Source organism: Saimiri boliviensis, chromosome 7, assembly GCF_048565385.1.
Source record: "Saimiri boliviensis isolate mSaiBol1 chromosome 7, mSaiBol1.pri, whole genome shotgun sequence".
NCBI lineage: Eukaryota > Metazoa > Chordata > Mammalia > Primates > Cebidae > Saimiri > Saimiri boliviensis.
In genome coordinates this window covers 37,931,555-37,957,190 of record NC_133455.1, presented here as the reverse complement: position 1 = coordinate 37,957,190, position 25,636 = coordinate 37,931,555, and the positions used below count along the sequence as shown (strand labels likewise).

Genomic DNA, 25,636 nt, shown 5'->3' with positions numbered 1-25,636 from the left:
TTCGTTCCAACAAGAAAGTAGCCAGTGCTCCAACCCCTAATGCCCCTTTCTCAAGTGTCCTTTCCCTAGGTCCCCCCGAGTGAAGTAGAAGCTAAAGAGTCAGTGTCTATCGCAAGAGGAGTCCTGTGGGCTCCTGCTCCAGCTCAGTGGCTGACTGGTCGAAGCCCATGCTGTAATGTTGGCTTAATACTTTGAGTATCACCTCTGGATAGACTCCATCAGATTTGGAGACAACATGTGGGAGGTGAAAGTGAGGGTTTACAGGCCTTCTGAATGGGCCTCAGCAGAATATTTCAACCAACATTTATTAAGCGCCTCCTGTATGACAGGCACTATTCCAGGCATAGAAGGTACAAACACAGTAAGACAAAGTTCTTGGCTTTGGGGCATGCACAGTCTAGCACTCTGTGTCTAGGGCTACTTCTCTGCTGGAAGGATGCCGGTTTCACTGAATTGCGTTATACAGCTCAGTCTCTGAGCAGAAATGAAAGGAAAAAAGTGCAGACCTGATGACAAAGCTCTTACTTAAGCCATTACCTAAACATGATCAAATCTCTCTACCTTTGGAACAGTGATGGCTGTAAGAGACCTGGCAGCTAATTAAAACACGTGGTAAATAAGCCAAGCAAGGAACTCTGTCCTTGTACACAATAATTTGAGCAGTCTCCTTAGACACAAAAGCCTGTATCCTTATCTACAGAGCAAAGCAACTGTTGGGCGATTCATGTTCTGTGTCCTCATTGGACTGGCAATGCTTTGAATGAGGAATAAGAGAACTGGAAGGAAATCTGCTTGGAAACGTAGTGTTTGGCTAAATAATAACTACAGCTTTTCTTGTAAAAAGATTTTTACCAAGCTGGGTGCAGTGGCTCACGCCTGGATTCCTAGCACTTTGGGAGGCCTAGGCGGGTGGATCATGAGGTCAGGAGATCGAGACCATCCTAACATGGTGAAACCCTGACTCTTTAATAAAAAAAATAAATAAAAATTTTTTAAAAAACTTTTTTTTGCTCAGGAGTACAATGCACTTGAGGAGATGCTGTGATTTTTGTTTGCCCAGTTACCGGAAGCACAAATCCCTCAGTAAGGGGAGGGGCATGGATCAAATAGGACTAGCTATTTCCTGTCAGAGCCCAATGCCATAAGGGAAAAAAGTTACCTTGACACCCTTATTACCCCAAAGTCAATTAAGTTCCAATTTACCACATTTATTAAGCAAATATATATTAAGCACCTACTGCGTGTCAACTGTAGTCCTTGCTATAACCAAATTCCACCTTAACCATCAGGAAAACTGACATGCAGAAACCAGCTGGGTGGGGCGGCTTGTGCCTTAATTCCAGCACTTTGGGAAGCCCAGGCAGGAGGAGTGCTTGAGTCCAGGAATTTGAGACTAGCCTGGGCAACAAATTGAAACCCCATTTTCTCAAAAAAATAAAAAATTAGCCAGCTGTGGTGGCACGCACCTATAGTCCCAGCTGCTCAGAAGGCTGAGATGGGAGGATGGCTTGAGCCCAGGAGGTCAAGGCTGCAGTGAGCTGTGATCATGCCACTGCACTCAGCCTGGGCAACAGCTCAGCCTTGCCTCTGTAAAGAGGTATAGAAACCCAATGGTTCCCACAGCAGAAGTAATGCTTGAATAGGAATCAGACATACAAGTAGGAGATTATTGTTTATACCTTCAGCTGTGACTTCTGAGAGACTGAACAACTTGATTAGTCCGTAGGAGTTTATGGGGCATCTGGGAACCCCCTACCTCAGAGCGTGTTTCAGAAGCAGGAAAAACAGGTCCTATAAATTATCATCTGACAAAATGAGAATATTATATTGGCAACTGCTACCATTAACTTCTGGTAATATAGCAGTTTTCAAGCAGGAAGAGAAGGTATCAAATAGCTTGGTGCAAAGGCAAGGGAAAAATAAAAGGCACTTTTTCAAATTATACGTCCCCTCTTAATAGATTTTTGTCTGGTAGCGGTTAAGAGCACAGGTTCCAGAGTCAGACTGCCTAAATTCAAATCCTGACTCTAATCCTTACTAGCTGTAACATTCTGGTTAAATTAGATAGCTACCGCATGCCTCAGTTTTTGCATTTGTAAAATGGGAGTGATGACATTTGTGGTATCACTCAGCTGTTTTGAAGATGAAATGAGTTAACACATGTAAAGTAGTACTTAGAAAAGTGCCTTCCAGCTGGGCGTGATAACTCACACCTGTAAACCCAGCACTTTGGGAGGCAGAGGTGGGTGGATTGTGCAATGGCACAATCACAACTCACGGCAGACTCAACCTTCCTGGGCTCAAGCCATCCTCCCCCCTCAGCCTCCTGAGGAGCTGGGACTACAGGTGCATGCCACCATGCCTGGCTAATTTTTGTATTTTTTGTAGAGATGGGGTTTTGCCATGTTGCCCAAGCTGGTCTCAAAATTCTGGGCTCAAGTAATCAGAATAATCTGCCTGACTCCGCCTCACAAGGTGCTGGGATTACAGGCACTGCCAGTGTTCCTCTTTAATTGCAGTTCTGTGTGACATAGTGACATTTTGGTGAACAACAGACGCTTGTACACAGTAGTCTCACAAGATTATAATACGGCATTTTTATGTACCTTTTCTATGTTTAGATACACAAATACCACTGTGTACAATTGCCTGCGTATTCAGTACAGTAACAGGCTGTACAGGTTTGCACCAAGAGCAATAGGCTCTACCACATAGCTTAGGTGGGTGGTAGGTGATACCATCTATGTTTATGTAAGTGCCCTCTATGTTGTTGGCACAATGATGAAATTATCTAATGACACATTTCTCAGAACATATCCCAGTTGTTAAGCAACACATGGCCGTTTATCCCCAGAACCGAGCTCAGGACTTTAGTGGGTTGTGGCCCACAAAGACCAAGATGTGCCATCCTCTCCCCTGCTTCGTTGTTTATTCATTCAGAGATTCATTCACGAATGATTTTTTTTTTTTTTAGACAGAGTCTTGCTCTGTTTCCCAGGCTGGAGTGCAGTGGCACGATCTCGGCTCACTGCAACCTCCGCCTCCCAGGTTCAAGCGATTATCCTGCCTCAGCCTCCTGAGTAGCTGGGATTACAGGTGTCTGCCACCATGCCCAGCTAATTTTTTTATTTTTGGTAGAGATGTGGTTTCACCATATTGGCCAGGATGGTCTCGATCTCTTGACCTCATGATCCACCCACCTCAACCTCCCAAAGTGCTGGGATCACAGGTGTGAGCTACCGTGCCCAGCCACAAATGATTTTAAGGGTCTGTATTTTTTTTCTTTTTCTTTCTTTTTTTTTTTAAGACCAAGTCTTGCTCTATTGCCTAGGTTGGAGTGCAATGGCACAATCTCAGCTCACTGCAACCTCCACCTCCTAGGTTCAAGCAATTCTCCACCTCAGCCTCCTGAGTAGCTGGGATTTCAGGCACCAGCCAGCACGCCCAGCGAATTTTTGTATTTTTAATAGAGATGGGGCTTCATCATATTGGTCAGGCTGGTTTCAAACTCCTGACCTCAGGTGATCCACCCACATCAGCCTCCCAAAGTGCTGGGATTATAGGTATGAGCCACCATGCCCGACCAGTAGTCTGTATTTTTATTAAGCCACCCTAAGAGAGAACTGGCTTTTTTTAGTGCACTTATCATACTCTTGACTCAAAGTGAACTTGCAGTGGGCTAAAAGATGGGTAAGTAAACTCTTCTGTAAAGGGGGCAGACAGTAAATATTCTAGGCTTTGCTGTTCATATGGTCTCTGCTGCACCTGCTCAATTCTGCTGTTGTAGCACAAAGGCAGCCACAGACAAAATGTAAAACTTCACTTACAAAAATAGGAAACTGCCTGAATTTGGCTATGAGCCATAGTTTGTCAACCTCTGAACTAAAACATGACATAAATGCGTTGTTTTTCCACCGCTCACCTACTGCCTAGTGTTTGCAGTTGGTGGTGGTGGTTCTGTTTTAACACAGTGCAAGTCCTTTCATTTACCTCTGTTCAGCTTTATTTTGTGGGTTTGCCCATTCCTCTAACCTGCCGAGATTTTCCTGAGCCCTGAATGTGACACTGTCTGAAGTAACCCCTGTCTCTCTTAACCTTGTGTCATCATCTCCAGTGATAATGTGTCTTTTTATATATTTATCCAAGTAATTGATTAAGATTTTGAAGTGGAAAGATCTGAGCACAGAGCCTTAAAGTGTACAACAAACAAACTCCTTCCTTGTAAATTCTGCGTATCGTTCAGGACTCAGCCCAGTGCCACTTCTTCCAGGAAGCTGTCCTTACAACTACGCTCCCTTCCCAAGCCACCCTGTCCAGTCTGAAGCTGCCGCCCTTTGAATGTAGTCCATTCCACCTTCTGCATACCTCTACCCTAGCACTACCACTGCCCTGGAATTATCCCTCTTCCCATACTCTATTCCAGATCATGGCACAGAGTAGATGCTCAACAAATGCTGCTAGAATGAATGAAGGAATTAATAAATGAAAGAATGAATGAATGAATCGATTAATGAATGTGTGGCTTCCTGTGGGTCCTCCTTATCTTCTTTCATCAAAATTCATCAAAAATTACTTTTGAGGGGCTAGATGCAGCGATTCAGTCCTGTTATCCCAGCACTTTTGGAGGCTGAGAGGGAGAATCACTTGATGCCATGAGTTTGAGACCAACCTGGGCAACATAGGAAGATGCCATCTCTACAAAAATTTTTGTAAAATAGCTAGACATGGTGGCAAGCACCTGTAGTCTTAGCTCCTTGGGAGGCTAAGACAGGAGGCTCTCTTGATCCCAGGAGCTTGAGGTTACCATGAGCTACTGCACCACTGCACTTCTGCCTGGACAACAGTGTGAGACCCTATGTCCAAAAAGGAAAATAATAATTCTTTCTTGATGCCTTCCTTTGATCAGCAGCTGGCTTACTGGAATTTGATAAACTAACTAGAAAATGGTATAAGTGCAAGATAACAGCTCAATGTATCATCTCTATCTCTTCCCAGACTGCCAGGGAGGTTTTGTTTTAGAAGGGTGTCTGATGTCCTTATCTCAAAAGTCTAAATAACATGGCAATTTTAGCTGCTATAGGAAAGAGATTTTGGAAAAGGAAGGTAAATACTTTATCATCCCCTTCTAATCATACAGCATCATATTCTCCTTATTAGGCCTTTGCATAAGAAAACCTGAACACGGATTCCTTGAAGAATACATATAAATGTTTGTGATTTATAAATAATATTAATGAACACCATCTGTACCCCAAAGAGTCTTCTAGGCTTGTCCCCAGAGAGTCTCTAACAAAACAACTCTTGGCCTCACCTTTAAAACCAATATCATGCTGTTCAATTGCCAGGAAATGCCTGTCTCAAAATCCAGCTCATCTTAAGAATAAATAAAAATAAAGTTGGTATTATATTGTTGTCATTGTTAATAAATTACTGAAAATTATTGGGGGTCCCAGTCACACTGGAATTGGAGTAGATGAATCCTGTACCCTGAAGTTCTTGGAGTGACCTAACTCCTATTTCGTTAGAAATTCAATAGGGAGTGTACTTTGTCACCAGCAGTTGAAAACTGAGGGTTAAGACTTGGGATTTATTTCCCAAATACAGCTCACTCAGCTCCTTGAAATACATTCTACTTTTTTTTTTTTTTTTTAATTAGAGACAAGGTCTCACTATATTGCCCAAGCTGGTCTCAACCTTCTGGGCTCAAGTGATCATCCCACCTTGGCCTCCCAAAGTGCTGGGATTACGGACATAAGCCACCGCACCTGGCCCAAAATATATTCTACTTTAAATCAGAGAAAGGGGTGCAAACCGGTAGGTCCAGGGCCAAGTCAAGGTAGGAGCCACGTACAGTGTTGCCTTCTTACCTCCCTCCTTCCCTTCTTCCCTCTCTTCCTTCCTTTTTTTCTATTATAAAATTTGAGCTAGAGTTTCTTTTTTTTCTTTTCTTTTCTTTTTTTTTTGAGACTGAGTTTTGCTCTTGTTGCCCAGGCTGAATTGCAGTGGCGTGATCTCAACTCACTTCAACCCCCGCCTCCCCGGTTCAAGTGATTCTCCTGCCTCAGCCTCCCAAGTAGCTGGGGTTACAAGCACCTACCACCATGCCCAACTAATTTTTTTGTGTTTTCATTAGAGACAGGGTTTCGCCATGCTGAGCAGGCTGGTCTCGAACTCCTGACCTCGTGATCTGCCTGCCTCGGCCTCCTAAAGTGCTGGGATTACAGGTGTGAGCCACTGCACCCGGTCTAGATTTTCTTTTAGCAGAGCATGCACTCCCCATTCATCATAGTTTCTTCCATTCCATGTTGCCTGTCCTACACCCCTTTATATATTTGAATTGTTTTCCTGGCCCCCGAAGACATTTGAGTTTTAGACTTCTGTATTCAGAACACTGAGCAATTTGTAAAAGGGAGGGATATTTATAATAGTTATTATTTCAGAGCATTTACTATGGACAGGCCATGCACGAGAGGTACTTTCTACATATTATTTCACATATCCTACAACTTTTAGGAGGCTAAGAAAGATGAACTAGTCCAGAGCCACAGAGCTGGTAAAGAACAGAGGCAGGACTGATCAACAGAACCTCTCCAGAGTAAGCCACACTACAACACATGACTGTGCTGTTCTGAAACAACTGCACCTGGTCCTCTTCTTAAATATTTAAAGAAATAATTACAGAGGCTTTAACTCAGCAGCAAACTACAACTGGATCTGAAATATAAAACCCAGAAATGAGAAAAAGCAGAGAAGCCCCAGAACAAAACTGTTAAAAAAAAAAAAAAAAAAATTACCTACAATGGCAGAAATCCTCATGAGAACAAGAGATTTTTCTAGGATGCTTTTTAAACTAACTGTTTTTCTGTGCGCATATATATATATATATATATATATATATATATATATATATTTTGTTTAAAATGTTTTTATTTTACCCTGATCCTCAGTGGAAAATTTTACGTCTCTCAGGATGGTTCAAACAGAGCATCTGAGCTGAAAGCTGGCAGCTGTGTCCTCAGAAACAGAACCAGAACAGGGAAAGGATAGCAGGAAACTGGGAAAATTCTGGAAACCTCTGGAAAATTCCAGGCTAGTCAATCTTCAGGGGTGACAGGAACCCTTTTACCCTCTCTCTGTATTCCTAACAGGAGCCAAATGAAGGTGACACAGTAAGTCCCGCAAACTACTGATCTTCTATCTTCAGGCAGGGCTGCCTTTTCTGAATTCACGTTTATCAGGGCCTGCTGCTGGGCTCTGTACTGAAATACTGAGGCACAGTCCCTGCCCTCCTGGAGCTTAGAATCTAAAGGCAAAGTCCTTCCCTTTAAATTCCACTTGCTCAATTTCAAATATTTCTGGCAACTATTTTCAAGCATGAAATATTTTCTAGAACCATGAGATTTCTGTCAGACATGGACTGTATCCTCCAGTATCTAGATCCCAGGATGTAGGGACTAAGTTGTCTTCCTTCTCCCTAAATTCATATGTTGAAGCCCCAATCCCACATGTGACTATACTGGAGACAGGGGCTTTAAGGACTAAAGTTAAATGAGGTCGTAAGGGTGGAGCCCTAATCCGACAGAAGTGGTGCCCATCCAAAAAAAGAAGAAGAGATACTGGAGATCTCTCTCTCTCTCTCTGCATGCGCATCCCGAGGAAAGGCCATGCAAGCGCACAATGGGAAGGCAGCTGTCTGCAAATCAGGAAGAGAGTCCTTACCAGAACCTGACCGCGCTGCACCAGATCCAGACCCCAGAACTATGAGAAAGTATATTTCTGTTACTTAGGCCGCTAAGTCTTTTGTCCTGTGGCAGCCCAGGCTGAGGAATATACGGGAAAACTTCTGGACCATGTGATATGGATGGAAAGCAAGCTTGCGTGTACAATGGGGAGCTAGAGAAAGACTCACCCTCCGCGTGAGGCCGGTGGTTTCTCATCTTCACTCTTGTCTTCTGAACTTGCCAAGTGCATCTGAATTTGAACAGTAAGGCCATTCCACGGGGAGCAAAACCTAGAAGAAAAAGTCAATATAGTACACTTTTTCAATATGCATCAAAACTGGGTCCTAATCACAGCTAAGCAGGAGAAACCCTCTATAAGGAATTCTAAGATGATAGTGACCAATAAACTAACCAGGTGGTCTTCCCTAGTTACAGAATCTATGAAGAGGAAAACAGGAAAGCATATGTGTAACCATTCTGCATGTGAAGTTCTATATCTGAGAGGTATTGGTTCCAGAACCTCCTACATATAGTAAAATCCTCAAATGCTCAAGTCCTGATATAAAATGATCTAGTGTTTGCATATGACCTGTGCAGATCCTCCTATATACCTTAAATCATCCCTCGGTTATTTATAATACCTAATACGTTTTATTATATATTATATGTATTATATGTATATATTATGTAAAGTACCTAATATAATATAATACCTAATACCTTCCTGCTAAAGGAAACCAGTGTTCCTTAAAAATCTCTCTCACCATCATCTCTCATCATCTTTCTATTATCAATAAGATCATCAACCAGGCATGGTAGCTCACGCTTGTAATCCCAGCATTTAGGGAGGCCAAGGCAGGTGGATCAACTGAGGTCAGGAGTTCAAAACCAGCCTGACCAACATGATAAAACCCTGTCTCTACTAAAACTACAAAATTAGCTGGGCATAGTGGCACATGCTTGTAATCCCAGATATTTGAAAGGCTGAGGCAGGAGAATCACTTGAACCAGGGAAGCAGAGGTTGCAATAAGCCAAGATCAGATGGAGCCATTGCACTCCAGCCCAGGCAACAAGATTGAAATTCTGTCTCAAAAATAAAAAATAAGATCATAGGTTGGGCACGGTGGCTCATGTCTATAATCCCAGCACTTTTGGAGGCTGAGGTGGGCAGATCTCCTGAGGTTGGGAGTTTGAGACCAGCATGACCAACATGGAGAAACTCCATCTCTAAAATACAAAATTAGCTGAGTGTGGTGGCGCATGCCTGTAATCCCAGCTACTCGGGAGGCTGAGGCAGGAAAATAGCTTAAACCTGGGAGACAGAGGTTGCAGTGAGCCGAGATTGCACCATTGCACTCCAGCCTGGATAATGAGAGCTAAACTCTATCTCAAAAAATAAATGAATAAATAAATAATAAGATAATCAATGGGCTACATAGATACCCATGCACTCTGCATAGTAAGTTCTCAATAAATATTTATTGATAATAATAATATTATAATTTTACTCACACAGTTGCCCTTGACCAATGCCAGCAAGAGCATCATTCAGTTTGAAATTCAGACATAAAATCTCATGGGGTCAACCCTGGATGTCTCCATCCATCAACAGAGGATTTCCTGGAAGTTTCGGGATCTTGCTGATACGACCTCTCGGTGCCAAATTCTATCAACTTTGGACAACACATCTCCAGAATTTTGTGACTATTTTTAAAAGAACTTTTGTGCTAAAGATTATTAAAAAGAAAATTCTCTTCCTGTGACATCTCTAGTTCAGTTGGAAACAAAGCAATCACACTCCTGCTAAGGGGACGAGTTTCTCTGGGCCCTGAGCATGTGGCTGGAAGGGTTTGCTGCTCCCTGCAGGCAAACTCGCTCCATGACTACATGTGCAACTGGAGCCCAAGACAACTGCTCCATCCTGGGAAGGAGCCTTTTTATACCTTTCTGACAGCCCTGCATAAGACACAATAACATGTTGGATTATTTAACATTACATGTAAAGATCAAGGGAAAAGACGGGTAATGCAATGTCAAGTCTAAATGACAACTGGGAATGAGTAGATTTGTTTGTCTTGGTAGTTGGAGACCTGCTTTCTGCTCCTAATAGTATTAGGTGACTTAGCCACGTAAGCTGTCATTCCCTATTCAGTTGGATTCTCCTGTAGCCTTATGCTCTATGTCCAATCTTTTTAAGAATATGCTGCCAGCTTCTAAAGGACAGGTATCGGAACTATGAAGGAGATATAGGAACTCCAGTTAAAAGAAGATAAATGTAGATGAAAACACCACCAAGACACAATTTCTCAATCATCAGAAAAGCAGAAATACAATATTGGAAAACATACTCTCTCTGTTGGCCATTTCAAGGGCTAATAGGCATTCTTATATATTATTGGCAAGAATGCAAAATGGCATAACTTCTACAAAGGGTAATTTGGCAATAATAGACAAAACTATACATGCATTTACTCTTTGACCCAGCAAACCCACAGTGAAGACTCTATCCCAAAAGAAAAGAATGTGAGAGGATTGGAATATCACCACTAGACAAACCCTAAAAAAATGAAGGATCTGGCCGGGCGCGGTGGCTCAAGCCTGTAATCCCAGCACTTTGGGAGGCCGAGGCAGGTGGATCACGAGGTCAAGAGATCGAGAACATCCGGGTCAACATGGTGAAACCCCGTCTCTACTAAAAATACAAAAATTAGCTGGGCATGGTGGCGCGTGCCTGTAATCCCAGCTACTCAGGAGGCTGAGGCAGGAGAATTGCCTGAACCCAGGAGGCGGAGGTTGCGGTGAGCCGAGATCGCGCCATTGCACTCCAGCCTGGGTAACAAGAGCGAAACTCCGTCTCAAAAAAAAAAAAAAAAAAAAAAGAAGGATCTAAACAATGATCACCAATGGCTGCTAGTAACACATAAAGAGAGACATCATATGCTTCCCGGTGAAGTTCACAATATCCCCAGTAATGTAGTCTTGCAAAAAAATCAAACTTAGATTGAGCCTCGAAATTTAACGAATTATCAGAAGTATAAGGGACAGAGGAACATATTAAACAACACTATAGGTAATGCAATCAACAAAATCCAGACTGCAGGAAACAGTATAGGATAAACAATCTGGCTGAGAATCTTCCAGGATTTGTGACAGATATGAATCCTTAGATTTTGAAATCACAGCGAATCCTAAGCAAAACATATAGAAAACAAAATCCACATTTGCACACATTGTGTTGAAAATGGTATACAATAAAAACAAGATCTTGAAAGCAGCCAGGGAGAAAAATATTACCTAGAAAGCATAGCTCATGAAAAACAGGAGGAACGAACAGATTGAGACCAAAATCTATTGATTGTAAGTGACATACAAAGATCTAAGCTTCCCTTCCCAGAGAAGGGTACTTATCAGCAACAAAGAGAAATAACATAGGTATGTAAACTCTGCTTAAAATCACTATTTGTTTAGAAATCACTCTTGGCCAGGCACGGTGGCTCACACCTGTAATCCTAGCACTTTGGGAAGCTGAGGTGGGTGGATCACCTGAGGTCAGGAGTTAAAGACCAACTGGCCTACCTGGTGAAACTCCGTTTCTTCTATAAATACAAAAATTAGCAGGGCACAGTGGTGCACACCTGTAATCCCAGCTATTTGGGAGGCTGAGGCAGGAGAATCGCTTGAACCCAGGAGGCAGAGGTTGCAGTGAGCTGAAATCATGCCATTGCACTCCAGCCTGGGTGACAAGAGCAAAAATAAAATAGAAATCACTGTTGCCTATTATTCTAATTTCTGTTAAAGAACAGGAAGAAACTGCGTCCAGGTAGAAGAGTTGAAATTAGATGTCCCTATGAGCCCTCGATTTCTGCTCTTAGGAAATGAATAAAAGGAGTTAGCCTTCCTTGCTTGGCACAGTCACTTGGTTGTGATTGCAAAGCTTTGGTTGAGTTCTGAGCAACAATTCTGGTGTCTGCTATCACCACCAAGTGGGAGATACCACCCTAGGGGTGAGGATAGGTTGCACAACTAAAGAAGCCATTATTTCGGCTGAAGACAGAAGAAGCAGCGGGAGGACAGGCATCCCCAAACTACGGCCCGCTGGCCGCATGCGGCCCCCTGAGGCCATTTATCCGCCCCCACTGCCACACTTCAGGAAGGGGCACCTCTTTCATTGGTGGTCAGTGAGAGGAGCACAGCATGTGGCGGCCCTCCAACGGTCTGAGGGACAGTGAACTGGCCCCCCATGTAAAAAGTTTGGGGACGCCTGACTTAGACGGTGCATCTGATACGACAGGAGATTATGGAAGTGCAAAACTCTTCTGGCTGGTCCCTGTCTCCTGGGATCCTGCAATTTCTATTATGTGACATCAAAAAGAATCACAGTATAAACTGCCTCAGAGAAGAGAAACAGTCTTAATTTTGGCAGACCCCAGAACCACTTCTATGATCATTCAAGCCTCTCTGACCAACCAACCAGATCAGGGCAATACTTGCTCAGGCTTGGAAACACTGAACATGGCACTTGGTGGGCCAGCCTCAGCCAAGGCCGTGGGACCTTAACCGGCACAGACAGAGATCTAAGCAATTTGACCCCTCAGACAAAGCCTTCTACCATCCCTGACAGCAAATTACCCCATCTCAGCTTGGGCTGAGACTTTCGCTTCCTTCCCTTTCTGGCACACCAGCACAGTATACACGACTCGGGCATCCAATTGTCTCATTTAGTTCCCACCCATTATATATGGGAAGAAACTGAGGCTTAGAGATACTAAATAACCAGTCGGTAAGTGGAAGAACTTGAAGGTCTGTGTGACTGCCACACCCACATTCTTCCCCATTGCCATAAAACATTTCCACGTATTTAGGCCAGCGTGGTGGCTCAAGCCTGCAATCCCAGCACTTTGGGAGGCTGAGGTGGGCGGATTGCTTGAGCTTAGGAGTTTGAGATCAGGCTGGGTAACATGGTAAAACCCCGTCTCTATAAAAAATAGCTGGGTATGATGGCACCCACCCCGCTCACCAGCATGTCCCATTACTAATGGGTCTTCGAGGGAACCAGAGAAGTGGGTTTCCAGCCCTAGCACCTGACCATTTGCTTCAGAGTCTCTGGCCAGGCCCACTGAGGATGTAAAGGCTGCGGATACCATGGCACTGACTGTGCCCTGAGGACAGCAGAGCGCTGCCAAAGCAGCCCAAGCTGTTCAGTGGGTGAACAGACCCCAGGTACCTGGGAGGCTGAGGTGGGAGGATCACCTGAACCCAGGAAGTTTGAGACTGCAGTGAATGAGCCGTGGTTGTGCCGCTGCACCCCAGCCTGGGTGACAAAGTGAGACTCTGTCTCAAAAAAAATGGGGGGGGGGGGTCGGCACGATGGTTCACACCTGTAATCTCAGCATTTTGGGAGACTGAAGTGGGCAAATCACCTGCAGTCAGGAGTTTGAGACCAGCCCTGCCAACATGATGAAACCCTGTCTCTACTAAAAATACAAAAAAATTAGCCAGGCATGTGCCTATAATCCCAGCTACTCGGGAGGCTGAGGCAGGAGAATCACTTAAATCTGGGAGGTGGAGGTTGCGGGGAGCTGAGATTGCGCCACTGTACTCCAGCCTGGGCAGCAGAGCAAGACTCCCATCTCAAAAAAAAAAAAAAAAAAAAAAATGGCCGGGCGCGGTGGCTCACGTCTGTAATCCCAGCACTTTGGGAGGCCGAGGCAGGTGGATCACGAGGTCAAGAGGTCGAGACCATCCTGGTCAACATGGTGAAACCCCATCTCTACTAAAAATACAAAAAATTAGCTGGGCATGGTGGCGTGTGCCTGTAATCCCAGCTACTCAGGAGGCTGAGGCAGGAGAATTGCCTAAACCCAGGAGGCGGAGGTTGCGGTGAGCCGAGATTGCACCATTGCACTCCAGCCTGGGTAACAAGAGCGAAACTCCGTCTCAAAAAAAAAATAAATAAAAATAAAAAATGTAACTGGATATGCCCGGAGCTGCTTGCTACTCTGTACAAATGATACCCAGAGGCACATTTCATCAAGGGTATCATTTCACCAGCATATCACTATTTGAGAAACACCTCGTTTATGAGGTTTTGAAAAGTTTTCAAATAACCATCACTTGAGCTTCATTCAGCAGTTGGACAATCAACCCAGGATAGAAAGTCAAGGTGATATTTGTTGTCCTGTGACTACCACATTGATTTCAGTAATGCCAATATGGCAGCAGGATGGGCATAAATTGGGTGGGGAGGGTATTTACTTCTAAATTAAAGGCCCTTCCTCACCTCATTTCTACTCTCATTAATCAGTACTAGACACAGCCACCTATGAAAGATTTTCTTTTTAAATGGTGTTTTATTTTATTTTCCTAAAATGTCAGCTGGGCAGCCAAGGAAATTTCTGCCCCAAGAGTCCTTGGAGATTGTTTTGAGCCAAAATAGCCACCATCACGGTTGGCTGAGCACTAAATGAAAAATAGCGTTAGATGTCAAATGAATGTTTTAGGACTGAAAATGTACAAACCCCCCCTGGCACATCGGCCGGCGTGATAGCAAACGTCAGCTACAAAACCGCAGAGTGACCACTGGAGGGCCAGAGCCACAAGTGGCCATCAGTTCAAGAGCTGAAATCCAAGAGCAGAAGAGAGAATTACGGGGAGTAGGTCTCTATTCATCAAATTTGGCAGACGAGAGGGGCGAGAAAAGGCAAGAGTGATGAAGTTTTTAAATGGATTCATTCTGTGAGGCGACTGCTGGGTGAAAAGCAGTGGATTAGGGTTTTGTCAAAACCGCAGCTGAGCCTTAAGAGAAAAATAGGATGTTGTATAAAAATGACAATGGAAGATACAGCAACATGACAGAAGCAGAGCTACAAACCAAATGTACAATATTCTCCAATTTTGAAAAAGTAACATGAGAAGGGGGAGCACAAATGAGTGAGTGCCAGAAGCCTGCCTTTGCCATAGAATGTTCTAGAATGTTTTCCTAAAAAAAAATACAGATCCCTTGGCCCCACCCCTAGAGGTTCTGATTTATTAGATCTGGTTTGGGTCTCAGGAATACAGGTTTTTAAAAGCTTTTTAGGTGGTTATCTCTGATATATAGAGAGTAAGAGAGGGGTGGTGGGGAGGGGAAAATAAGATCAGAGAGAGCTTCATGGGGAGTTTCTTTTTTCTTTTTCTTTTCTACTTTTTTTTTTTTTTAATGCAGTGGAGTCTTGCTCTGTCCCCAGGCTGTAGTGCAGTGGTGCAATCTTGGCTCACCACAACCTCTACCTCCCGAGTTCAAGCAATTCTCCTGCCTCAGCCTCCCAAGTAGCTGGAATCACAGGCATGCACCACCACTCCCAATTAATTTTTTTAATCTTTTTTTTTTTTTTTTTAGTAGAAATGGGGTTTCACCAGGTTGGCCAGGCTGGTCTTGAACTCCTGACCTCAAATAATCCACCTATGTTGGCCTCCCAGAGTGCTGGGATTACAGGCATGAGCCACAGCACCAGTCTCATGGACATTTCTGATTTAAATGTTTTCCCTGTGGATTTTCTATATTTATATATTGCTCTGTGAATATTCATTGTATCTACTCTCAGAAAAGGTTATTATTAAAAATTCTAACTGAACTTCTTAGGAGAAATAGCCTCTGGCAACAATAATAATAATGATAAATGCTTACAAAGTGTTTCCTGAATGCCAGACACAGTTTTATTAATGCTGTTGTTTGGTCTTGAAAATAACTCTGATGTAGGCACCAGTATTGCAGCCTTTTAAAGATGAGAAAATCAGAGGCCCAAGATTCTAGCTCAGACAACTAGAAAGGGGCACAGGCCGGGTGCAGTGGCTCATGCCTGTTATCCCAGCACTTTGGGAGGTCAAGGCGGGCGGATCATGAGGTCAGGAAATCAAGACCATCCTAGCCAACATGGTGAAACCCCGTCTCCACTAAAGCACAAAAAATTAGCTGGGCATGGTGATGCATGCTTGTAGTCCCAGCTACCTGGGAGGCAGAGGCAGGGGAATCGCTTGACTACGGGAGGTGGAGATTGCAGTGAGCCGAGATCACGCCATTGCTCTCCAGCCTGGCAACAGAGCAAGACTCTGTCTCAAAAAAGAAAGAAAGGGACACAGTATGAGCAGAGAGTGTGTCACTGGGAGCCCAAGGCTTCACTGCCACATTCTACTTCATCCCAGTGAACAGGATGCTTTGGACAGGAAGAAGTCTGTGGTCCAGACACCCACCTAGAGACCAAGGGCTCCCCTCGGATCACATCAGCCCATGCGCTCTGGCTCCTGGGCCTCAAGGTACCTGCTTTGAGCTTCCCTGGGAAGTCATGCAAAGTTTCTCCCTGCCTTCCCATCAGTGTCCTGTTCCTTCCAGAGACTTCCCAGAGTTTGCTACTTGCCTGACAGGAAGAATTCTATCACCAGGCAAGCTAGACAGAGGGAGAAAGAAAGAAGAAATTGAACACCGCAGGACACTGGCTGGCTATTAAGGCATGCCATCAGCAATCCTTTGAAAAAAAATTCTTAATTGGTTTCTTAATTGAAGTGGAGAATGAACTTCTATGAAGTGCCCCACGTCCTTGGACATGAGGATACAGATATGAAATCTGCAGGGGTTTTGACTGGAGAGAGGACAGAGCATTCACTGAGATGATTTCCCCATTTCACAGATGGTGGAGCCAAGCCATTAAGGAATATCCTCAAAGAGAAAAGGATGAGCCGATGCCCCTGCCAGAACCAAAGGTCTTTGCTAGTATAAAAGTAGTCTGTGGATTTTAAATATTTTACAAAATCAGCAGGTTTTTCAATTTTTTCTCTTTCATGGTAAGGTTGCCAGAGAAAACACAACATGCCCTGTTAAATTTTATAATTTAATAATTTTTTGTAAAGTATGTCCCAAATATCACATAAAACATATTTATATTTTAAAAGTATTCATTGTTTATCTGAAATTCAAATTCATCTGGGAGTCCCGTATTTGTATTTGCTTAATACGGCAGCCCTATTTCATGGGAAACATGATTTATATTCTCCTTGGAGATTGCTTTCCTTCCTCAGTGCCACCAGCTCAATGATTTGAAGAAGCATAAACCAGAAAATTAATCCCAGCCCATGCTTTTGTGCCAAACACCCACGGGGTCAGCTCCTTCAGTAGTCAATGAGTATTGCATATTGCAAACGCACACATGCACGCACACTCACCCACACACCTTCAAACACACAGGCACACACTCTCACATAACTGTTCTCACACTCATACATACGGATACAAATGGATTCTGTTTCTCCTCATATTCTAAAATAAAAATCCCTCACTCCGTTCAGATTGTCATGGCTTTCCAAACACATCATTTTTCTTTTTGGTCAGTGCCTGTCTGTTCAAGGAGAAAGTCATATCCCCAGCTTGCTTTGTGTGCTCAGCTACGCCGACTCGGCTTCCCACAGAGAAGGTTGGCACTAAGACTTTATCTCTTGTATCTCAGAAAATGTGAATTTCTCTTTTTTTGCCATTGCATAAAAACTGCCTATATTAGTATAAAGGGATGAAAGTTGTCTTACAGTCTGATAATGATTGCAACTTAATAGCAAGGAAAAGTACAGAACTGAGAATTCAAAACTTGAGCCATATAATAAAAACATTTGAAAATGAGAGACGCTGGGCGCAGTGGCTCATGCCTGTAATCCCAGCACTTTGGGAGGCCGAGGCGGGTGGATCACGAGGTCAAGAGATCGAGACCATCCTGGTCAACATGGTGAAACCCCATCTCTACTAAAAATACAAAAAATTAGCTGGGCATGGTGGTGCGTGCCTGTAATCCCAGCTACTCAGGAGGCTGAGGCAGGAGAATTGCCTGAACCCAGGAGACGGAGGTTGTGGTGAGCCGAGATCGTGCCATTGCACTCCAGCCTGGGTAACAAGAGCGAAACTCTGTCTCAAAAAAAAAAAAAAAAAAAAAAAAGAGAGACAAGAAAATATGTTTTCATATTCACAGGAAGCAGTATTGCATAGTGGTTAAATCGTCACTCTATAGCCAGGCTCCTTGAGTTACTAGCTGGACAAATTCTTTACCCTTATCCGTAAAGTAGAAATAACACCTGCCTCTTAAGGTTCTTGTGGTAATTAAGTAAATATACAAAAGATGTATGAGGCCAGGTGCGGTGGTTCACACCTGTAATCCCAGCACTGTGGGAGGCCAAGGTGGGCAGATCATGAGGTCAAGAGATGGAGACCATCCTGGCCAATATGGTGAAACCCCGTCTCTACTAAAAATAAAAACATTAGCTGGGTGTGGTGGTACACGCCTGTAGTCCCAGCTACTCGAGAGCATGGGGCAGGGAAATCTCTTGAATCGGGGAGGCAGATGTTGCAGTGAGCTGAGATCATGCCACTGCACTCCAGCCTAGTGTTAGAATGAGACTCCATCTCGGGGTGGGGGAAAATGTATAAAATTGCATCTGACACATAGTGTTTGCTCTCATAATGATCTTTGATTGGCCAGGCACAGCAGTAGTCTCTTCATGTGTATCCTCCTATTTAATTGTCAAAATACACCTTGAGATGTGTGGACTTGAGGAAACTGAGGCCCCAAGAGGTTGACTTGCCCAAGGCCGTGCAGGTGGCATGCAGCAAAGCCAAGATTCGAGCATCAGTCTCAGGACACAGACACCAGTTACCCAGCATTAAGATGACACAAGGTGGGAGGCTGATGGTTCTTTAGAGAGGTGACAGCATTCCATCTACAATTGTTGCTTTTGTGGGATGGTGGTGCATCAGGAGAGGTTTGCCGTGATGCTTTTGGGGGAGAGTAAAGGACCCTTTGTTCTGGTTACAGACCTCACCCAAGCATCTGCCAACCAGATGAGGACCTTACTTTCTTGTGACCTCTCCAAGCAAATCCCCAGGAAACGGGAAGCCCTGATCCTGGACTCTGCCTGGCTTGCCATCGTTAAGGCAGTATAAGGCAAGGTCCATCAGCACAGGGGAGCAGTGGTGCCAGCAGAAGCCTCAGGACTCCATCCTCAACTCTCGTTTTGTTTTTTTAGACAGGGTTTTGTTCTTGTTGCCCAGGCTGAGTGCAATGGCGCAATCTTGGCTCACTGCAATCTCAGCTTCCTAGGTTCAAGCGATTCTCCTGCTTCAGCCTCCCTAGCAGCTGGGATTCCAGGCATGTGCCACCATGCCCGGCTAATTCTGTATTTTTAATAGAGATGGGGTTTCTCCCTGTTGGTCAGGCTAGTCTTGAACTCCTGACCTCAGGCAATTTGCCTGCCTCGGCCTCCCAAAGTGCTGGGATTACAGGCATGAGCCACCAGGCCCAGCCAACTCTCCTCTCTATTTTCACACTTACCACAGATCATCTCATTCAATCCCTTTAGTACCATTTATAGGCTCCTGATTCCCAAATTCCTGTCTCTAGCCTAGACCCCTCCCCTGAACTCAGACTCACAACTGCCTACTCCGCACCTCCACTTGGATATGTAATAAACATCTGAGACTTTAAAAATCCAAAAGTGGATTTGATTTTAAAAAGCAAAAACCGGGGAGAGATCCAAGATGGCTGATCACTAGCAGCTGGGGACTGTAGCTCCCAGTGAAAGCGCAAAGAACGAGAGGACGCCACACCTTCACATGAATTCTTGTTGCTCACACACCAGGAGATTCCCAGCGGAGGAGCCCCACGGGTCGCCAGCGCGACTCTTGTGACCGGTGAGGCGGTTTTCCCCGCGCCTTGGAGTGTCGGTTCTTGGTGCAGAATCAGAAAAGCACCAGCAATCTTAACACCGCTGATTTAGTCGGCGCAGTGGGTTGCTCAGATTTCGGCGCTGAGAATCAATAAGTCGGATGTCCACTCAGAAAACCAATTACAAAGACAGTATATACAAAGACCACAGATGGATAAATTTATAACGAAGGGAAGAAAACAGCCAAAAAAGGCTGAGAATACCCAAGATCAGAACGTCTCTCCCTCAGCAGGGGATCACAGTTCCTCATCAGCAACGAAACAAGGCCTGATGGAGAACGAGTGTGTTCCAATTACAGAAGCAGGCTTCAAAATGTGGATAATAAGAAACTTCTGTGAATTAAAAGAACTTGTTTTAAACCAATCTAAAGAAACTAAGAACTTTGAAAAAAGATTTGATGAAATGTTAACAAGAATACACAATTTAGAGAGGAATATAAGTGAATTGATGGAGCTGAAAAACACAATAGGAGAACTTCGTGAAGTATGCACAAGTTTTAACAGCCGAATTGATCAAGCAGAAGAAAGGATATCAGAGGTCGAAGACCAACTCAATGAAATAAAACAAGAAGACAAGATTAGAGAAAAAAGGATAAAAAGGAACAAAGCAAAGTCTCCAAGAAATATGGGACTATGTGAAAAGACCTAATCTACGCTTGATAGGTGTACCTGAATGTGACGAAGAGAATGAATCCAAGCTGGAAAATACGCTTCAGGACATTATTCAGGAAAATTTTCCCAACCTAGTAAGGCAGGATAATATTCAACTCCAGGTAATACAGAGAACACCACAGAGATATTCCTCAAGAAGAGCAACTCCAAGGCACATAATCGTCAGATTCACCAGGGTTGAAATGAAGGAGAAAATACTAAGGACAGCCAGAGAGAAAGGTCAGGTTACCCACAAAGGGAAGCCTATCAGACTCACAGCAGATCACTCAGCAGAAACCCTACAAGCCAGAAGAGAGTGGGGACCAATATTCAACATCCTTAAAGAAAAGAACTTTCAACCCAGAATTTCGTATCCAGCCAAACTAAGCTTCACAAGTGAAGGAAAAATAAAGCTTTTTGTGAATAAGCAAGCACTCAGAGATTTCATCACCACCAGGCCTGCTTTACAAGAGCTTCTGAAAGAACCACTACACATAGAAAGGAACAAACAGTATCAGCCTTTCTAAAAAAATACCAAAAATAGCATCGATATAATGAAGAATTTACATCAACTAATGGGCAAAATAGTCAGCTAACATTAAATGGCAGTATTAAACTCACATATATTATTATTAATTCTAAATTTAAATTGACTAAATCCCTCAATCCAAAGATAGACAGGCAATTTGAATAAAAAACTAAAACCCATCAGTATGCTGCATCCAGACTCATCTCACATTCAAGGATACACAAAGACTCAAAACAGGGGATGGAGAAAGATTTACCAACCAAACAGAGAGCTAAAATAAATAAATAAAAAGTAGAAGTTACAATTAAGCAACAAAGATCAAAAGAAGCAAAGAAGGACATTATATAATGATAAAAGGATCAATGCAACAACAAGAAGAGCTAAAGATCCTAAATATATACGCACCCAATACAGGAATACGTAGATCAGTACCACATCATATCAACTTAGAAGTTTAAATGAAATGTTGGTTGGCTCCTTGTTTGTTATTCTCTTCCCTCATTTTCTTTTATATCTCTGTTATTAAGGACAATTATAGGCATACCCATATTTAGATTGCATTCTAGCCCAGGCAATAAAGCAATACCCCCATCCTCTCTCCCTCTTCCTCTTTCTCTTTCTTCCTCTTCTTTATTCTTTTTCTTATTAAAAAAAAAAAAAAGCAAAAACCTGCTTCACTTCCAATGTCCCTGGCCCAGTATATTGCATTCTTCCAATCGTGCAGCCCTAAAGACTTGAGGTCACTCCTCACTTCTCTCTTCGCATGCCTTGGCTATCTAATCCGTCAGCTCATCCCACTGGTTCCACCATCAAAATGCATCCTGAGTCAGACCACCTGCCATCATCTCCACATCCACCATTCTGTCTCACCTGGACCACTGCAGTAGACTCCTAGTCTCCCTGCTTCCAATCTTGCCTCCTGCCATGGTCTATTCTTCATATTGCAAAGTACTCTTGTTAAAGCACAACTCAAGTCACATCATTCTTTTGCTCAAACTTCTCCAAAGCCTCCCATCTCAGAGGACAGCCAAGGTCTTTTGTGACCTGAAAAGCCCTCCATGATCTTAGCCTGCCCCAGCTCTCTCAAATCTCACTTCCCGTCACCATCACCAGCTCCACCTGCACCAGCTGCTAGGCCTCCATGGCAGTCCTTGGATAAACCAAGTGTGCTCCTGTGTCGGGCCTTTGCACCTGCTCTTCTTCCCACTGGACATGCTCCATCCACCACAAAGTCCTCATGACTCACACCCCAGCATCCTTCAAACTCTGCTCAAATCTCACCCGAACACCTGCATGAAACAGCCACATGCTGCCCTCAACTGGGCATTCCCTCTCCCCTAACCTGTCTTACATATTTTTTTCACAGCATTCATCTTTTATCAGCGCCTGATGGGATCCATTCATTTATTCGCTTATTGCCTCCATCCTCTGGAAGAGAAGATCTATGTGGATAGAGATTTTGTCTGTTTTATTGACTGCTGTATCCTCAGTGACCGGAAGGATGTGTACACACAGCAGGTGCTCAATCAGTAATGAGTGAATGAGTGAATGGAAAGAGCCTTCTAGATCGCCTCGTGCCAGCTGAGCAGACTGCTTCAGCTTCCCTAGCACGCAATCAGGCTTTCAGAAGACTCTCTCCTGTACACCCTTCCATCTAGGGAGTCAGAATTCTAGGATGATATTACATACAGATCTTCCCTTTCTTTTCTTTCCTTTCTCTCTCTCTCCCTCCTTCCCTTCATCTCTTCTTTCTCTTTCTTTTTCTTTCTTTCTTTCTCTCTCTCTCTCTCTCTCTCTCTCTCTCATTTAGCTCTGTTGCCCAAGCTGGAGTACAGTGGTATGATCATAGCTTACTATAACTTTGAACTCCTGGCTTCAAGTGATGCTCCCACCTCTGCCTCCCAGAGCACTGGGATTACAGACATGGGCCACCATGCCCAGTCACACAAATGTTTTCTGATGGCTTGTTTTTGTGTTCTGTATCTCTGCTCTGTTTGATTTGGCGGAAAAGGCTCCTGCACAAAGCCACATAAAAGTATCTCTGTATGTCTTAGCTGCTCCTGTGCTCCTGACGGAAATGTGTCTGGGGACATTATTCTAAAGGCTTCAAATCAACCAGCAAATGATGAAAGCCTCATTGCTCAAGGAGAGAAGAAAACAAATCCATCTATCCTGACTCCCACTTCCATGGAAACCCGGAATGAGTTCAAAAGGCCAGTACAGGCAATGCTTGCAGCTTTTCTTATCCTCTCTTGTCATTTCAGGGAATTGTGTTTACAGGCACAAGGTGAGAAGAGGAGGCCTTTTGAATGGAATGCACCAAGGATGAAGCTTTCCAAAGTCCAGGGTAATCATCTGCAGCAGCATCAGAATAATTACTATTATGTGAGTAGTTTATAGCCAAACACTTTGGTACATCTATTAGGGACCTTCAAACCACACCAAGTGCTCAGCCACTCTGCAGAAATTCACTCACTCCTAAATCAAGCAAGGCCATTAGAGGAAAGCCTTGCTGATTCAAGGGGGAGGCATCAGCCAATCTTCCAGCTTCTATAGCACCTCCTGACAAAGTGTTGCTTCTGGAACCCAAGAATGAACATTGAACATTCATTGCAAGAGTCATATACGAGGACCTGTGATATCTCTAGATCTTTTCCTAAAAGGATCCAGCTATATCCAATCAAAAGACCCAGGTAGACTGGGCATGGTGGCTCATACCTGTAATCCCAGCACTTTGGGAGGCCGAGGTGGGTGGATCACCTGAGGTCAGGAGTTTGAGGCCAGCCTGGCCAACATGGTGAAAACCTGTCTCTACAAAAAGAAAACAACGAAAAACAAAAATTAGCTGGGCATGGTGGCTAGCGCCTATGATCCCAGCTACTTTGGAGGCCAAAGCAGGGGAATTACTTGAACCTGGGAGGCAGAGGTTGCAGTGAGCTGAGGTCACATCACTGCACTCCAGCCTAGGTGACAAGAGCAAAACTCCATCTCAAAGAAAAAAAATGCAGACATAGAAAAGGATAAATGAATACTTTTCTCCAGAATTATTATTAGCAAAACTGTCACTAATCCAGAGTGCCTATTAATGGGTCCCAGGTTCAACGATGCACTTTCCGGCTACGTAAAGACTGCCCCAGTGGAGCTGCTAAACTCTGTGGTTTTTGATACTCAGATCAGCAGTGACACCTGAGTATTCCTCAACATTCAGCCAGCACCAATTTCTAGCTCATCTTTTAAGTATATATATGTCTGTATAGCATATTTGATTTGATCTGTCCTCTATTTTAAGACAGACCATTATTTTGTGTAAAACTAAGAAATAAAATGATTTTGTCAATTAAATTAGAATGAGTCATTGATTGTAAGATGTGTCCTGATCAGAGACTTAGGTTGTAAAAACCTGTGCATCTTACAATTATGCGTGTGTGTGTATGCATGTGTCTGTGCACGTGTGTGTGTGTGTGTGTGTGTGTGTGTGTGTGTGTGTGGTGTAGGGAGAAACAAAGATAGAATTTTTAAAAAATAATGTAGGTGGTTTGGAGCAAGTTTAATATTTAATATTCTTACCCTTTCTAAGATTAAGGAAGGTAACTATTATGTTGTTTCTAAAAACCTACCTAGAGGAGTTTAATAGAATTTTTAAAATTATTAACCGCATGAGGCTGTTTCTATTTCAGACTCTAGTGAACACGCACAGATTTCTATAATGTGGAAATGAATTATCTAATTGCTCTTCCTCCTTGCTCTTGTTGCAAAAGGCTAAGCCAGGTTCAGTGCTGCTGCCTCAGCAGAGCGCACCTGATTCAGTAACATGGCGAAATGGCTTTCATTCTAACATCTCGCATTCACTCCAGAGTTCATTCCCTCATAGCCTCCCTAAACCTCTCTTGCCGGCGGTCATTTTCTAGGTTTATCACTAATTTCTCATTTGCAAAATCAGAGAGTAGAACTAGATTGATTTCTTTTTTAAGTTAAATTTCTTTCTTTTTTTATTTTTTGTAGAGGAAAGGTCTATGTTATGTTGCCCAGGCGGGTCTCAGTCTCCTGGGCTGCAGCAATCCTCCCGCTTCAACCTCCCCAGGTGCTGGGATTACAGACATGTGCCACCGTGCCTGGCCTTGGCTGATTTCTAAGGACCTTTCTGCTTTAATATTCACCTTTATACGAATTCCTCTTTGACTTTACAAGTGTTGGCAGCAGCAGCAGGCAAATATTTAACGAGAATATTATAAAACAGAGTGCATTGTTTACAGCATTTACTATGTGCAAAGCACTAAGGTAATTGTTCTCCGTACAGTATTTCATTTAATCCTTGGAGTGGCTCTGTGAGGTAGATGTTGCTATGCCCATTTTATAGATGCAGAAGCTGCCAGTGAATGCCAAGAAGCATTTTATTCTATGTGACAAATTTATTGAGATATACTTCACATAGTCTACAGCTCATCCTTTAAAGAGTATGATTCAGGGCCAGGCACAGCGGCTCACGCCTGTAATCCCAGCACTTTGAGAGGCCAAGGTGAGTGGGTCGCAAGTCAAGAGTTCAAGACCAGCCTGGCCTAGATGGTGAAACCCCATCTCTACTAAAAATACAAAAATTAGCCTGGTGTGATGTCTGGCACCTGTAATCCCAGCCACTCGGGAGGCTGAGGCAGAGAATTGCTTGAACCCAGGAGGCAGAGGTTGCAGTGAGCCAAGATCATGCCACTGCCTTCCAGACTGGATGGCAGAATGAGACTCTGTTTCAAAAAAAAAAAAGTACAATTCAGTGGTTTTTAGTGTATTTGAGGAGTTGTACAGCCGGCACCATAATCAATTTTAGAAACTTTTCATCCCCCAAAAAGGAAACCCCATATCCTTTAGCAGTCACACCCCATTCCCTATTCTCCCAGTCCCTGGAAACCACTAGTCTACTTTCTGTCTACATAGAGTTGCCTATTCTGGAAATGTCCTATAAATGGAATCAAAACCACGTGTGGTCTTTCCAAGTAGGGCCTTGAAC

General features: G+C 43.6%; 1 protein-coding gene across 2 annotated transcripts in view; it reads right to left on the bottom strand.

Moving 5' to 3' along the window:
- Window positions 1-25,636, bottom strand: part of TMCC3 (transmembrane and coiled-coil domain family 3) — a 382,147-nt gene that overhangs the window by 334,228 nt on the left and 22,283 nt on the right. For both annotated transcript variants that reach the window (XM_074402414.1, XM_074402411.1), the window contains one exon: window positions 7,910-8,011. The gene's annotated coding sequence lies outside the window, so the exon portion shown is untranslated. The remainder of the gene's footprint in view (window positions 1-7,909; window positions 8,012-25,636) is intronic.